Source organism: Lissotriton vulgaris, chromosome 8, assembly GCF_964263255.1.
Source record: "Lissotriton vulgaris chromosome 8, aLisVul1.2, whole genome shotgun sequence".
Lineage (NCBI taxonomy): Eukaryota > Metazoa > Chordata > Amphibia > Caudata > Salamandridae > Lissotriton > Lissotriton vulgaris.
Genome location: NC_141696.1, coordinates 327,969,801 through 327,986,703, shown reverse-complemented (window position 1 = coordinate 327,986,703; position 16,903 = coordinate 327,969,801). Strand labels below are relative to the sequence as shown.

Here is a 16,903-nt window from a genome sequence, read left to right as displayed (position 1 = left end):
GCTATGCAGGTGGAGAGAATGGGTCAGAACTTGTACCTAGGGAAAGATTACAAACTATGGTTTCAGAAAACAAAATAAACTGCTCTGCCTCAGAAAGGGAAACAAGCCTGCAGCAGCTTTTACCATCACTCTCACTGCTTCAAACAGAAGCAGACTATTTTCCATTCCAAGTGCATCATACACATACTATTTTGAATTCTGCCATTTCAAACTGTCCTGTGTGAAAGAATTTTCAAACAATAAACACACAAAAGGTGAGAGGAGGAATGCTTGTAATTTATCTTACCATGGCAATCGCTCTGATAGTATTCCAGTCCACCATTCTTTTGCCCCTAAGCCGCCTCAGATTAGACCCAGCCATTTGTATTAAACAGCCATGACTCTGGTCCAATAGGAACACTCCGGCATGGACTGCCATTGGCAGGTCCTCTCAGAATCAGAAAACTAGCAACCCAAATGGGTTTCTCCCTGACTGGGGCTCGACTGTTGGTTGCAGCTTGCTTCCAGTGGCACAGTGAGCAAAGGACTGGGCATACTCTGGCCACGTAGAGCATTACATCAAATCCGCAAAAGTAGAATGGCAGCAGTAGCCGGTATGCCGTTGGAGTGGCGGGGTCAGAGGGGGGACCGAAGACAGACAAAAACAGTCAAATAAAAAATAAAAAAACAACTTACCTACCACATCGCGCACGTCGAAACTCAGTCCTTCTGTTTCTTCCTCTTTGCAGCACAGGCTCCCAGCCTCCCCTGCGGCCAATCCTGATTCTGCTCTCATGCATGACAGCAGCATCAGGATTGGTCTGAGTACCCACAATTTGTGCTCCCAGGGAGACTGGGAGCCTGTGCCTGCGCCTGCTGTCTCCAACCCGGCAACCGCAGCTGGGTTTGAGACAGCTTCAGTGCGCATGTGGGTTTGACCGTCCTGAGACGGCTGACGAAACCCACATGCACACTGAAGGCAGTACTCACGAATCCCTCTCCTGAATTGCCCCGTGATGGCCCCACCCCCAAGCCTCATTCAATGGAAGAAAAATAAAACGATAATAAATTTTAAAAAATATTGTTTGATTTTTCAAATTTTGAGGCTGGCAGGGGTGTCGATGCTCTGCCGCCATAGCGGAGGAGCTTCCGCTCGGTAATGGGAGGAATTGCAATTTGTCTCACCACTGGCTTTCCAAATGCCATGTATATTTTATATACACATAGTTCTGCTTCGCTGAGCTCGTTTTAGCTGTCCAGCAGAAGGTGATAGTAAGTGCACAATGAGACATTCCCTCCTCCCTAAATTCCATCACCTTACTGCCCAATCTACGCCCAAGAACTCAAAGAATCAAGGTATGTTGTCTATGGCGTAGCCTTTTATTCACATTAATCCAAGTTATTCACCACAGACCATTACCAACATAGGTATCCTCCTTGGGCATATAACCATTATTCAGAGCATCACTTTTATCTGCATCAACATGTGAACAGCAGTAAGGAAATTAGGTATGACATTATACTTTAACTTTTGAACTGGGCCGTACACTGGAAATTGGCATAACATCTTAACTCGTCGCCCACTCTGCTGCGCACGTTGAGCCGGCAGGCCCCAACGCGCTACAGCCAACAATAAGGAAATAAGGTACAAACTTACAATTTAACTTTTAAATCGTCCGTACACTAGAACTTGGCCGTATATTTGAACTCTTGTACTCGGCCGTCTCGGCCCATCAATGTCCCATTCTGCTGCGCACATTGCGCCGTTAGGCCCCAACGAGCTACAGCCAACAGTTGCATTACTTGATATCCAGGGCAACGCATACCGCACCGGCCCACCGGGGTAGCTGAATACATGCAGCATCCCCAAGATTGCACTCAGTCTATACATTGTGGTTTAGGGCAGTAGAATCAAGGACTACCGGCAGGTCAGTCCCTCGTCCCTGCCTAACGTGAAATGTACTCCCTCCTGGGGTCCATCGAATGGCTGCACCTCTATTGTTGTGCATCCCCCTTTGTTGTTAACTGTCAGTGCTCCGCCTCCTTGAAGCCTTGCTCGACTGCCGGGTGGGTGGGTGGTTGACGATGCTTCTGTAACCATGCTGTGGTCTGAAGGGACAAAGAGAAGGAATCCCCCCGGGGACAACCTTAAATACCTTGTTTTCATTTTCTGTGCCACCTCCCCATGACATCACCACGACCAGCCTTTCCATAGCCAGCCCTCCCCTTTCCAGGGCCCCAGAGGAGGCTCAGCCCCATGGAGCTACTAAGGGCCCCCTCCCCTAGGCGCGGGGGGCGCCTCTCATTCTCTTCAGGTCTGAGCTTTCATTCTGATTTTAATGTAAAGTGGGCCGATCACAAACCACTGAGTTTGTTGTGCAATTATCAGTACACATTGGTCTTTTAACAGATGCATAAGGAGCCCTAGGTAGCTTTAAATTTTCAGTTTTGGACACCCATTAGTAAGGCTAATTCTCCAATAATCAGTTTTGGGTTACACTGACTAACATGATAACATCAGCTGAAGAAACACATTATTTTATTAAAGTAGGTCCACGTTTGTATTTTTCACAAATGACTTCCTTTCACTCCACACGTTGTAAAATACACCTTTCATTGTTTGTTCTCCCATTTTCTCTTGGTTGATTGCTTGGCATACTTCCTGTCTCCTGTTGAACTCTGCAGAGTTATCCTGAAATCATGCATTCAGGTCATATTTGTTTTCCCTTCCTCTGATAATTACACAGTATGGAAACATTCAGAGCAGCTTTACAGCAGCATGCAAATAGTCACATTAGCATCTATCTATTTCTAACACGTCTCTGCGAATATGCTTGCTATTTTTAGGTCAGATGTTAGTCAATAATATATTTTCTAAAAAAAAATCTTCAGTTACACAATCATAAATACGTTGAGTGGCTTTCAGTCAGCCCTTTTCATCCATTGGTCTGCTGCACTGTCATTCACATTTAACTTCCATCCACCACAGCATGCAGTGTAGGGCAGTAGGACAGCCCACTTCAGCCTTTAGGTCCTCTTACTTTGAGTGGCTGGATTTTGCCTTTGCACAGTATGCACATCTACACAAAACATAACCCTCCAACTCCCACAGGACAGCCAGTAATTTGTTGTTTATGGTGCCAGCCTCGGTGCACCAGTGGTGCTGGTGTAATTGCTAGAAAGGGGCTGATGACCAAAAAGTTCACCTCACTAAAGGCACAGAGAACATGTTACAGTTTTTGAAAACAGAACAAATGCTACCAGCAGAAACAAAAAATGATGGACCCTGTAACTGTTCATCTTTTTTCCGTGCAATTTTATGTAGCGTGAACTACTCCTGAAGGTATCAGAGCGATTTAGATGAGCACCATTGAGAGATTAAGTGATTTGACCAAAATCACAGGATGTTGAGCGTCTCTACCGAGACTCGAACCTGTTTCCCCAGCTCTGAGCTCGACGCTCCAGCCGTCAGGCTACACCCTCTCACCAAAGTGGTGCTGAATGTTCAGTTTTTACGGAAATGCCGCAGCACCTTCCATATCCCTACTTCCAGTGCCACTGAGGTGAGGTGTATGCCCGGTCATGAATGTGCCGTCTGACGAGTGCTGATGTGAGGCACTGGTGTGTGGTGCAGGTGGTAGGAACACTGCATCACGATGCAGCACAGCATCAGAGATTCAAAGCAGCATTTAAAGTGCTCAGTGCCAGAGTGACTTCTGATTATGTTAACAAATACAATGTCCAGATAGGTCGTTTTTTACCTACTCACACGAGACTTCCATGCTTTGTTCTAAAGCCCGTGTGTTTTTTATTTCACCTCTTTTTATACTTGTTTCAAAGGATTAAACCATTATTCTCATGTCTCTCATCAGGCCACACAAATATTTCAAAGACATATTTACACATGCAAAACAATATGTAGTACTGTAACACCACAAAATGCATGAACAAGACAGATACAGATGACCAGTCCGTAATTTACAAATACAGTTGGTGGACACTCAAATGTGAACCCAAAGGCTACTGCCGTTTGTCCTGCCTATGTGTAACGCTCAGGGAAATCTTAGTTCAAAAGCTGTTGTCTGAGGGGGACCAAAAGATATATGCATTCCCTCGTGGCACACCCGACTGTTGATCCCATGAGCACAAGCCAACGCGTTTCAAACCCTATGCTGCTTAAGGGTTTGCCTCAGGACTCGGACTTGGTGGTCTTAGGTAAGTTTGTTTCAGCTACTGATGGGGCTGTTTCCTTGTGGCACCATTTTACTCCAATTAGCATTGCTTATTCCTTCTTTCTGTGTCGGTGCCAGAATTCTTTGAAGCACTCTAAATTCCGTAGGAATCTTGGGGCATATTACAAGCAATAGCGATAATTATCGCTATTGCTTGGTTAGAGACAAAAATGTATCGCCGACCTGCAGCGATTTTTATCGCAGATAAACCTTGGTATTACCAAGGTTTATCGCAAATGCGATAAAAATCGGCCGCAATGCATGAATATCGCTGAAAAGTCAGCGATATTCATGCATTACCGAGCTAATGCTCTTAGCCATGTTATCCACCTCCCATTGGATAACGTGGCTAAGAACTGCTCAGGGCAGGTGTTAGCTTTTGGAGATATTCGCGCTTAGCGCAAATATCTCCAAAAGTTGGTAATAGGAGATAGCGATGTTAGCGACTGTTTCCAGTCACTAACATCTTGGCACGCCCACTTTGCATGTCATTAGTGATACATTTCTCTGACATGCAAAGTGGGGCCCAAGATGGTTGCTATCTCCTACTAGCTGTCGCTAACTGGTGTTAGCGACAGCTAGGTAATAGGGAGATCATTTTTATCTCCGCTTTCTTGTCTTTTAAAGCCAAAAAAGCAGAGATAAACCCCCTTGATAATATGCCCCCTTGTTACTTTCGAATGGATCTCCTTCATGTCACAGGTCCTCACTCGTTCTGCTTTTGAGGCACACCCCGTCGCTGAGCACCACACTGGCTTCACTAACATCATCCGCTGACTCTGTCCTTTCATGTTTATTGTAAATACTATACCATCATTAGTAGTGCTGAGGAATTACAGCCAATCAACAGCAATTCACAGTGACCCTTCCCCACCCTTAACTTTGTCTATGATCTATTTCTTTATTTTTTTATGTGTTCATTTTTTTACTGACTTGGAGTGGCACATAAAATGGCGGCCCTGTAGTGGCTGGTTGCTCTGCCATTACACTTGTTGTATGTTATGTTATATGTTATAGGATTTTATGAAGCGCGTAGCGGCCCAAAGGCTTCCTAGCTTTAGAAGTCAGATACGGTGCAAAAGCCAGAGGGGAGTTTAAAGGCACTGCTGGAACAACCAAGTCTGGTACAATACTAAGTTTAACTAAGTTATTCTTAAAAAGAGAAAGATTTACCTGACATGCATCCACACCACCGCCAAGGTTTCCTGCACACATCATCCGGGATGTGATGGAATCATCATACAGCTTGTTGCAGACACTTTGGCTGATTATTTTAACTTTTGCCTCTTGCAGCACTCTTGCTAGATCACCTAGAAAAGTAAACTGAAGCTCTGGTAAGTTTATATCACTAGGCTTATATTGCACACAACAGCAAGATTTCTAAGGGCATCCATCTCTCAAAGTCTGAAAAAATAGGACCAAATACTGTATTAATAGTTCAGTAATGCTAAGAACCATGTCTTTGCTGAACCAATACTAGTCTTCATTATCGAACTTCGCTGGAAAATCTCCTGCCTTCCCTAATCTTCCAGTTAGGCCTTGAAAATAATTTAGCATTCTTTATAAAAAATAATTTAGGAGAATCCATTCATTTACAGTGTTCATTAATGCGGGATGAACACTTGTCCAGTCTTGAAAAGCAGTCGGGCCAAGGAAAATGTGGGGTGTCAAGTTATTCATTTCAGGTTTATCAAATCAAATCAATCTTTATTGTTTTAGCTATTGGCCTTACAATAGCATATAACAATATTCACTTAAAAATCAATATGGATAAAAACACATGAAACAGTAGCCCAAAATCTAGAAACCACATTTCACCTAATAGAATCTAATAAAGGGTATGTTGCAGTTGTTCCAACATCTATCTAATCGATCTGCATCTAGCTATCAACGACTTGTCAAAGTGAAGGTGCTTATATAGATACAGAAAGTAAGAACATGGTTCAGATTACTTTTAAAGGAATTCTAATACAATCTAACCTTTAAATAATAAAATCATTTCTACACTGTCCTTCAGTTAGCTACATATTTTTACAATTAGTGCACATGCCTCTAGCATGTCACAGAAAAGATACAACTATCTTTGCACAGTAATAATAACAGCTTAGCTTAGTTAGAATGTGAACAAATTAAGCATGCTTCTCGCATAATCCGTTTTACAATTAAACAGCAAATGCAGAAACATTTGCAAAGCGGTCAGGTGTCACCTTAGAACAGTTTCACTGGTGGCCTTTTAACGTCCACCGTACAGTAGAGCATTTCAGCAATGCAGGGTCGTTTGTTGGCAGCAGTTGGCAACTCTTTCATACTTGGCCAAACTGCCGTAACTATGAAGCTATAGAGTTAAAAATGAATTCATCTTCTATTCTAAAACAGAAGGGTAATAGAGACCTAATAGAATTAATCCCATACTGTCTAAGTAGAGGCAGGGGCCATATTTTTTGTGCAGAAAAACAGATTTTGTGCACAAAAACAGAAGATGCAATATATTATCCTTCCCTCCAAATACGCAATCGCAGAGTTCTCTTCTCACAGGACGTCTTGTACACCTACCAAGATATTCTCTGGTGGGCAAGGTTCCCAATCTGAACTAGATATTTTAAATTCAATTCCGTTTGGGATAAATCAAATACAGATACAACTTACTACCTTGGTCTTCCTGCAGGTCTAATTGTGGAACACTCATCTCCCACGACAACATTTGCTAATAATCCTTTATGAGCTTTATAGTATTCTGACCTACCCTACTTTGGTCGGTTCATAGGAGCCCCTATTGCAAACCATTCAGTATACTCTTCACGGGGGACAGCTAACTCTTTCAGTTCACACTGCTGAAACTATCTACATCTTCCAGTGATTTTAACCCCTTCGATGCTGATGACGAGCCCAGCTCGTCATCAGCCACGGGTGGCTTGTGCTGATGACGAGCTGAGCTCGTTATGTAACGCGGAAAAGTGAAAAAAGCCGCGCAGCGCAAAGATCACCGCAGCAGCGATGCGGTTAAGTAAATTGGCATTTCAGGTTCCTCACCAACATAATCCGTTACAGCACTGGTTTTAATACAGCGAGTTCAGCAATTGACGTAAGGCCAAGCTCTACATAGAGAGCTAACAGGGAGTGCCAGGCCCCAGTCTTAACAAAGCCCTTTAGAAATTATGTTCACATACTTGCAGCAGCTGTAAGTTTCCATACCCCACTGCTTTGCCCTATTTAGTGCAGCCACTTCTTCTTTCTGTTTATAGGTGTGAAGAATTGTACTGATGCTTTTAGCACCTGCTTTCTGTCTAAATGTTATTACCGTCTGTGATAAAACCTCACTTGCCTTCCATTACTGGTCCTTCCAACTCAGTTGTTCTGTAAACCGTATCCCCAAATAATCGTAATGTTTGACACACTGAGTGTACTCCTCATTTATCATTAGCCTTCTCTTTAGTCTAGTGGGTGGATTTAATGCCATACTCTTTGTCTTATTGCAATTAATGGTCAGAGCCTTCCTGCAGCCATAATCTGTGAATCTGACTAGCAATCTGTGCATTGCATTTTCTGTTTGAGCAAACAAGGTTTATATTTCTTGGGGAAATAAAGTATTGACCGTGACCCTTTAAGTAAGAAGGACAGAAAGTTAGGTGCTTATTGTTAGACCTTTTAGCCTTACAGTGGTCTTATCCAAATATTTCTGCATTTTGCCTCCACGTTTTGCTGAATCTTTTTGTTGGCCTTAGGACTCTGAGCACTTTACCACTGCTAATCAGTACAAAAGTGCATGTGCTTCTCCCCAAAACATGTGTGTCTTTGGTTTATACCTGATTGACCTATTTAATTTACTTGTAAATCCCTTGTAAGGTGGTATACCATATACCTAGGGCCTGTAAGTTAAATTCTAGTCGTGGGCTGCAGCACTGATTGTGCCAGTGCCACTCACAGAAGTTTCAAACCTGTCTAACTTTCAAACTGCACTGCCTTTGTGTGCAGTTTACTGCCACTTTGACTTGGCCTTTTAAACTACTTGCCTAGCCTTAAACTCCCCTTTTATTACAAATAAGTCACCCCTAAGATAGGCCCTTGGTAGCCCTGAGGGCAGTGTGGTATGTAAGTAAAAGGTAGGACATTTACTGTTGTTTTGCATGTCCTAGTAGTGACAACCAGCATATTTCGTTTTTCACTACTGCGAGGCCTACTCCTCTCATAGGTTAACATTGGGAATTCCTTAATACACTAATCAGAGAGGAGTCATTTTTTCATGTTTCTTACTTTTTGAATGTTATTGATAAATCCTACTTACTGGGGAAGTCGGATTTAACATGACTATTTTAGAAATACCACTTTAGAAAGTGGACATTTTTCCTTACTTACTGCTCTGTGTGCCTGACAGCCTGTCTCCAATACACGTCTGGGGTGGGTGGCAGTTAGACTTTGTGCATTCCCTCTAGAAAGCCATGAATGGAGGAAGTATAGGTGGGTCTGAGTACCCATTACATACATCTGCTTTCTGATGGCCTTGCCTGGACAGGATGGAAGGGAGGGGCTAACACTTTACGTGAATAGATAGTGTCCTGTCCCCACACAAAGGGCTGGTTTACTCCCCATAGAAAGCCTGGCAGACAGGTCTGGGCTGAAAGGGGAACCTGTGCACTTCAGAGAGCTGTTTTGAAGTTACCCCTCCTCATCAAAGGCACTTTTGGCTATTAATACTGGAACTCTGACTCCCTAAATGTATACACTTCTGGATCTTCAACTGAACCTCTCTCAGAAGGACTGCTGTGCTGCTTAAAGAATTCCTCTTTGGACTACAGACTTGGTAGGCCTGCTTTTCTCTTGTGCTACCCTGCTGCCTGGTGCTCTATGTCTCTCCTGAAGGAGAGCTTGACTTTGCCTTCCCTCCTAGTGATTGCCAAAGGCTTGTTGACTTGCCTCCTGTTGCTTGAGACTCAGGGAAATCAAAGTCTCTACCCCTGCTACTGTGCCTAGCTCACTGTAAGTGGCCCAGACACTTGAACATGGATTTCTACACAACTCCTATATGCATGTAGCTTTACTTGTGCATCAACCCAGTTGTAGGAGTAAAATTGTCTCATCCCATAGGAACCGGCACTTAGCCTCCTGAGATTGATGCTTCAGACAGCATATCACCACCACTGCACCTCAGTGAGATTGATGCCTCCCCTCAACTTCATATTTAACAACAAGGGGTGGTGATGGACAGAGTTTCTGAATTAAGCAGAATACTCTCACCCAGTCAAGAGATCAGGGCTAGATCCAACACCGTTTTTTAGCTCACTGCACCATCCCAGTTCAGAACCTGGCTATATGCAAATTAGTCTGTTCCTGTCCCAGTGCATGATGGGAACAGGGCAAACCAAACTACCAAGCCAATTCTTACACTGGGAAGGAAACAAGCTTCCGGGGACCGGTTTCTGGCATTTCAGCCGTCGTCGTCGGCCCGGCTTGCTTGAATCCTGATGGTGCAATGAGCAAGGGACTCACATCTGAGTATACCCTTCCACGCTTAGGGTGGACAAAATATTTAACAACAAGGGGTGGTGATGGACAGAGTTTCTGAATTAAGCAGAATACTCTCACCCAGTCAAGAGATCAGGGCTAGATCCAACACCGTTTTTTAGCTCACTGCACCATCCCAGTTCAGAACCTGGCTATATGCAAATTAGTCTGTTCCTGTCCCAGTGCATGATGGGAACAGGGCAAGCCAATTCTTACACTGGGAAGGAAACAAGCTTCCGGGGACCGGTTTCTGGCATTTCAGCCGTCGTCGGCCCGGCTTGCTTGAATCCTGATGGTGCAATGAGCAAGGGACTCACATCTGAGTATACCCTTCCACGCTTAGGGTGGACAAAATATTTAACAACAAGGGGTGGTGATGGACAGAGTTTCTGAATTAAGCAGAATACTCTCACCCAGTCAAGAGATCAGGGCTAGATCCAACACTGTTTTTTAGCTCACTGCACCATCCCAGTTCAGAACCTGGCTATATGCAAATTAGTCTGTTCCTGTCCCAGTGCATGATGGGAACAGGGCAAACTAAACTACCAAGCCAATTCTTACACTGGGAAGGAAACAAGCTTCCGGGGACCGGTTTCTGGCATTTCAGCCGTCGTCGGCCCGGCTTGCTTGAATCCTGATGGTGCAATGAGCAAGGGACTCACATCTGAGTATACCCTTCCACGCTTAGGGTGGACAAACTTCATGGCAGAATCTGGTGCATCACTTGACACTTTTCGACTCCGGCACCTGTCTACAGAAGGAACACATCACCTATATTGCGTGGGGAAGATTGAGGTATCTCTCTGCTTGCGACCAGGAAAAGTACTTTGTTCACCGGGCCATGCGTGGGTCCTGTAGCTGGCCTGGGCTCCACAAGGTCGTCCTGAACTTTGACTTTTCCCCGGTCCAGTGTGACCTAACATAACCTTGTTAGGGCAACTTTCTTCTAAGTGCTTTACTGCATTGATTATTTTAAAAGTCAATATCTCAACTTCAATACATTACATTTTTGTCATTTTGGCCTTGTTTTGTTTATAAAATAATAATCTATTTTTATAAACCTATATGAGTCTTTTTGTGGTGTATTCACTGTGTTATTGCGTGTTGCACAAATAGTTTACACATTACCTCATTAGATAAACCTGACTGCTCTGTGCCAAGCTACCAGAGGGTGAGCACAGGCAATCTTTTTGTGTATCCAGCTTACCGTTACTAGGATTGTGATTCCTACTTAGGCAGGATTCATACCTCTGCCAACCAGAAACCGAATTTCTAACAACCGTCCTACTTAGTTAAGGTGTCATAAACCTCCATTATGGGATGTGAGCCAGGAGAATTAAGCTAAAAGCTTGTGTTTATCAAGATGGCGATCTGTTTCTAAGTTTACCTAGCATCCAAGATCAGAGAACAAGGAGTACAAACTTTAAGTGAGCCTGAGGAACAGCTGCAGAAGAGTCTCGGTATGCTTCAGAAATAAATTGAGGAAAAGCTGCTGTGAGTTGTACTGCAACTGCAAGGTGTGATGTACAGGGGAATGTGATTTGTTTTCAGAACACAACAAAGTAGATGTGAATCTTCATAGGAAATCACCATTTTCTAAGAATTTGCAACTAAAAAGTCTGAAAATAATAGAACTGTAATAGCAGTAATGCTTTTACAGTTCTCATTTCTTGCAATGAGAACTGATGTATCACAGTGAAAAATGCTCAAATGCTTGAACTATCTGGCAACACCGGTATAGGTGTCAGGGGCTGTGTAATGTAATTACCTTAATGGTCTGCCTTGACAGTGAGATCCACTGGATAATTAGGTTTATACCATTACTTTTATTGGAGGGCTTGTAAATGTGTTTTTGTCGAAGCTTTTGAAAAACTGTTGGGAAGAGATTCTTCCTTTTACCTTAAACAGCCATCCCTGGTAACGTGGTTAAAATAGATGACCTATGGAACGGTAAGGGAAAGCAGTTTAATATTCCATGCACACATTTGTTCCATTTCACCCAAAGAAAATGTGTAAAACACACACAAGTTCAGCATTTCCTCAGGAAGCATGCATAATTATAATGTAAAAGGGCATGAAAGTCAAAAATGTAGAGCACGACTCAAATAAGGGTTTATGCACTATTATAACACTAAAGTGCTATAATGCTATAATTTTAATGAAAATCATGTGAGGTAGCCACAAAACATTGATTTGCACTAGTAACTAGTTTCTTTGATGGACATCCTGCATAGGTATATTAAAGCCTGTAGACTTGTGAGCTTGTGGGTATTAACTACCTTTTGTCAGATCTAGTGCTGTACTAGGCAAAGTCAGAAATGTACTCATATTGAGGGCAAGAGTTAGTCAGTTTCCAGAGCATATATGGGGCGCCAATAAACATACACTGAGGTACTGATGAAGAGTTTTCTACACAGCAAAAAATATCTTCCTTTTGGAGATAAATAGCATGTGCAAATGGACTTGCGAGTTACATCTCTCCCTGTGGGCTTGCTGCATTTCTGTAAGGCTTAAGGTTTGAGCAATCTTATCAGGCCTTCTCCTGAAATTCTTTGTCCATAAAAAATGTAGTAACACAGGATCAATTTTTAAACTTTCCCGACAGCTTTTTTTGTGATGATCTTTATAGGTAATTTCTTTTACCTTTTTTAAAATGTTATATGACACTTTTGAGGGAGGGGTGTGTAGCTAAAGCATCTATGCATATACAATTGGTCTGTACAAAGTTCAAATTAGTTCAGGAAAAAGCTATTTGCAAGAAATTGGAAAGAGTCTTGTGGCGTCACTACATTAAAATTAGATAAGGATCACTACCAAATGGCCCTGAAAGACCACCATAAAATCTTAAGTGCTTCCACAGCACTTTTTACACGCAATGTATTAAGGATACTGATAATGACGGGAAGGACATTTTTAAATTGTTGCCAATTTTACAGTCTCTAAATTAACATCTCCCCTGTTGGAACCTAGCCAGTCCTTATGCGACGGTCTAAATTACTTTTTTGAGGCTAAAATCTTCTCAATTCAGTCCAATTTAGTGGGGGCAAATAATGCTCCTGGGAGACCTGAATTAAGAGATCTAGCCGGCCCCATCACACAATCTAAATTGGCGTCCTTCCAGACCCTGTCCCTGGAGGAGGTGACAGCTTCCTTTAGGAACTGTAAGTCTGGGTCTCCAATGGATCCAATACCCCCTCCTATCCTGAGGTCCATCTATGCTATCATCATTCCACTTTATCAGGAGCTATTTTCCCTCTCCCTCCATTCAGGGGTCCTTCCAGTGGAATGGAAAAGAGCAAATGTAATTACTCTGCTTAAAAGGCCAAGGCCTACCCTGAATCCCCGGCTAATTTTAGATAAGTCTCTCTGTTCCAGGAACTTCAAAGGTTTTAGATAGGTTGGTGAACCAACAACTTACAACCTTTCTGACTGAAAATGACTTGCTCCATCCTTTTCAACCAGGGGTTAGAGCCCACCACAGGACCAAGACCACAGTATTGGGGTTCACTAATTCCATTGAAACCAGTCTGGACTCAGGCCTAAATGTGGCTCTGATGCTGCTGGAAATGTAGCTGCTTTCGATACAATAGAGCATAACATCTTGCTGTATAGGCTAGAACGTCTGGGTGTGATAGGTTCTGCCCTAAGCTAGCTGGGCTCTATCCTTGAGAGACGTGAGCAGGACGTTTGGATGAAGCTGTATGCCTCAGGAGAAAAAATGTTGAAGTAGGGAGTGCTACAAGGCTCCTCTCTAAGTTTCACACTCTTCAACATTCATATGTCTCCTCTGGCAAATTTGGTTGAATCTTTTTAACATCAAGGTCATCTCATATGCAGATGATATCGAACTCCTGCTCATGTATGATGGGCATTCCTTGAAGGCGAAAGATGCATTTGCTCACTGTATAGTAGGGCTGCTTGATTGGCTGCAGGCAAATAAATTGCAGTGCAACCCCTATAAAATGGAAAAATTGTTGGTTGGGTGGAATCCCCTTCCAGGATGGGCAGGAGCTTGCCACGACACGGTTACCCCTCAGCCCCTTGATCGGTGGTGGCTAGGAATCTAGGCGTCATGTTGACATCCTACTTTCTTTTGAGACACAGGATTCACAAATCATGAAAACGTCCTTTTGAATTTTTCACATGCTGAAGAAGTTTCTTCACTCACTTCAGCATGATGCCCAAGTTACAGTGGGTAGATCACTGATTCTTTCAAGGTTAGAATATGCCGATGCGTTATATCTGTGCCTCCATGAATATCGGATCCAGTGGTTACAAGTTATGCAGAGCATGGTGGCCCACCTACTGTATAACATACCAAAATATACATCAGTATCATCATTTGGGCAGAGACTTCACTGACTGTCAGTTCGAAAGCGTTTACTGTATGAAGCAATGACACTTATGTGCCAAGTCCTTCACAAAGAAGGGCCTGCATACCCTAATGAAAGACTTAAGGAATACCGCCCTGGAAGACCCCTGCATTCCAGCAATGTCAGACTAATTGTGGTTACCCATTTTAAAAGGCTACTGAGGGGACGTTCTTTCTTCACTGTTAGAGCAGCTGGTATATAGAATCAGCTGCCTGAACATGTGAGATCTATCTAGGTTGAATACACATTTCAAATTGAGTTGAAAACTCATCGTCAGACTGTAATGATGACAGATCAGTGGTCCATGCCTTTGTTCTGCTCTGAGTCACTAAACAACACCATGACACTCTTTTGAGTAGCCATGAGCTATAGAAGAACTCACCATTCATTCATTCAAAGTGAGGGTGAATAAACGGCCAGCACCAACACTTTCTAGGGGGTCACATAATGAATTGATATTTTTGGAGCACAGACTGGGCAGGATAGCAAACTGGGTGTGCTAATTCCTAGTCCTTGCAGTTATACGGCAATATTTAACCCACTATATTACAAGGAGTGCAGTTCAGGTATGGTTGAGATTAGTGAGGCAGAGTCCAATGTACAGGGGATTATGTAGGAGATGAGGACATCTCCTTCAATGTGGTACCCTGGTTCAATAATGCCAAAAAGAAAAAACTGAAAAAACTTGTGCAGTGCGATGAAGTCCTTGCACAAACAATTGTACCAACTATCCAGATGTACCAGCTGTCTGGCTCAGCTTCTTCCCCACTGCTGTGAGTACCCCACTCCCATGGGTACTGATTTGGCTCCTTTGCCAAGCCTGTAGTGAAAAGACATGAAGAAGGGTCCATCTGGGGGCATTGACTGCTCTTAGAAATTGAAAATGACCTCTACAATAACAACCTCCTCCACTGCTCCGAGCAGGAGGGTGAACCAGAAACATAATAACGTTTAACTCCCTTCTTATGAGAAATATGACATTCACTATTTCTTCAAAGATGCCCAGGGGTAACCCAAGTAGTCCAGATACTGGTATCTCGTAGGAAAGAATAAGAAAAAAGAATTTCTATCGTTCAACAAGAACAACAGTCTAAACCTGGCTCAACAATATGAACCTGGGCAGAATCCAACCCTAACCTTCACCTAGTGCCAAGTCACTCAGATTCACCTTGAGCAGTGACCTAAGCCTTGAGGAACACGTTGCCAATAAAACCAAGACCACATGATACTAGCTTAGACTATTGAAGAGCAAGAAACCATTCCTTAAAGAAAATGACTTCACAATTGCAGTTTAAGCACTCATATTCTCATACCTGAATGGCAGCAAAACCTGTTCCTATGCAGTCCAAACTCAACAATGGTTCCACTTAAAAGCATCATAGACTCTGCTTCACGTCTCATCAAGGAACTGAAGAAACATGACCACATCACCCCCAACCTCATTGAACTCCACATTCTTCTCTTACCAGCCTGCATCATCTTCAAAACCAGCTGCATCATATTTACTGTTATCACAAATGGCGCCCAAGCTTATCTGGCTGAAAAGCTTACCACTGTCACTGGCTCTCACCACATCCACAACCAGGCCTGGAGACGAAGAAATGCATAAAGAAGAAACAAGGCAACAGGCTACCAATTTAGGCCTGGGTGGAGTTCTGCGAAGTGACCATAAAACTCTGCTGTGCTACGCTGAGTTCCACAAGAGGCAGCGTGCATTATGTTGCGCTGTTGGTGCAGATTTTTAGTGCTGGGTGTTTGTCTCATGCTGTAAAATCAGTGTGAACTGCACCACCCACAGTGCAAGAGGGAGCTGCTTCTTTCTGCCACTCAAATAGAAGTTCTACTCAAGCGGCAGCTTCCTCAAGGTGAACCGAAGGTTTCTTAACGCTAGCGGTAGTGGTCATCCGTGAGTACCTGCGTTTAGAAATCTCCCCGAGAGGTGGTCTGTAGTAAGATTTTCGTTGCTCGCCAACTTACAGTTGGTAAGTGCGAGTAAGGAAGAAACTCGGAGCAGAGGTTTTAAGAACTCCGAGCAGTACTTGGAGTGAAGAGTGGGAAAAACTCCGGGAGTGGAGCGGAATTTCACGCCCCGGTCTAGCCACCATTTATGCCCCCAGGTCTGTAACATCATCCCTGTATTTATCACGACCACCCCAAGCCTGATCCAATTTAGGTAGGAACAGAACACACGCCTCTTTAAAGAATACTAAAGCATGAGGAAAAAACAGTCCACTTCCACACTAAGAACCCAGCTTCGCCTCCAATCAATCACTGACTGTATCCTTGCCATTGACCTTATACAGTTTCCACTACCTTTTGGCTACGTCTGTACATGCAAATACAATACCACATACATACATACATTCATAAATACATATGTAAATCAATGCATGCATACAAGCAGAATGATGCTTTGGAAAGAAGGGAGAAAGTATTTAATCCTGATGAACTCTCCATTGTGAAGCCACAGAGCTGACCTCATCCCTGAGGTGGTATACGATCTCCAGGTGAGGCTTAATAAGCTCCCTGCTAAAGATGTGAGAAGTTGAATCAATGCTGTATTAAATGAAACATGGCTTGAAGAAAAGTGTTTTCATTCCTGAGCTAGACACTTAGATGGTGATGTTCCGTTGGCAAATACAATAGGGATCCTAAGCAGATCATTGGCTGCTCCGCGCCCTCTTTCAAGGATAAACTATTGGACACCGTGGGACCAGCCACTAATATTAAAGATGTAACAAAATCTAGAAAGGTAACCAGTACCCTGATTGATCTCAGTGTTTTGTCTAGTCTGTGTACACTGCCGCCTTTGTCCTGTGG

At 43.3% G+C, this 16,903-nt stretch overlaps 1 pseudogene across 1 annotated transcript in view; it reads right to left on the bottom strand.

The window, feature by feature from the left end:
• The window catches only part of LOC147697001 (suppressor of tumorigenicity 14 protein homolog), a 381,221-nt pseudogene that overhangs the window by 11,071 nt on the left and 353,247 nt on the right, over nucleotides 1–16,903 (bottom strand). The window contains exon 17 of the transcript XR_015299131.1: nucleotides 5,385–5,521. The product of XR_015299131.1 is annotated as a suppressor of tumorigenicity 14 protein homolog (transcript). The remainder of the gene's footprint in view (nucleotides 1–5,384; nucleotides 5,522–16,903) is intronic.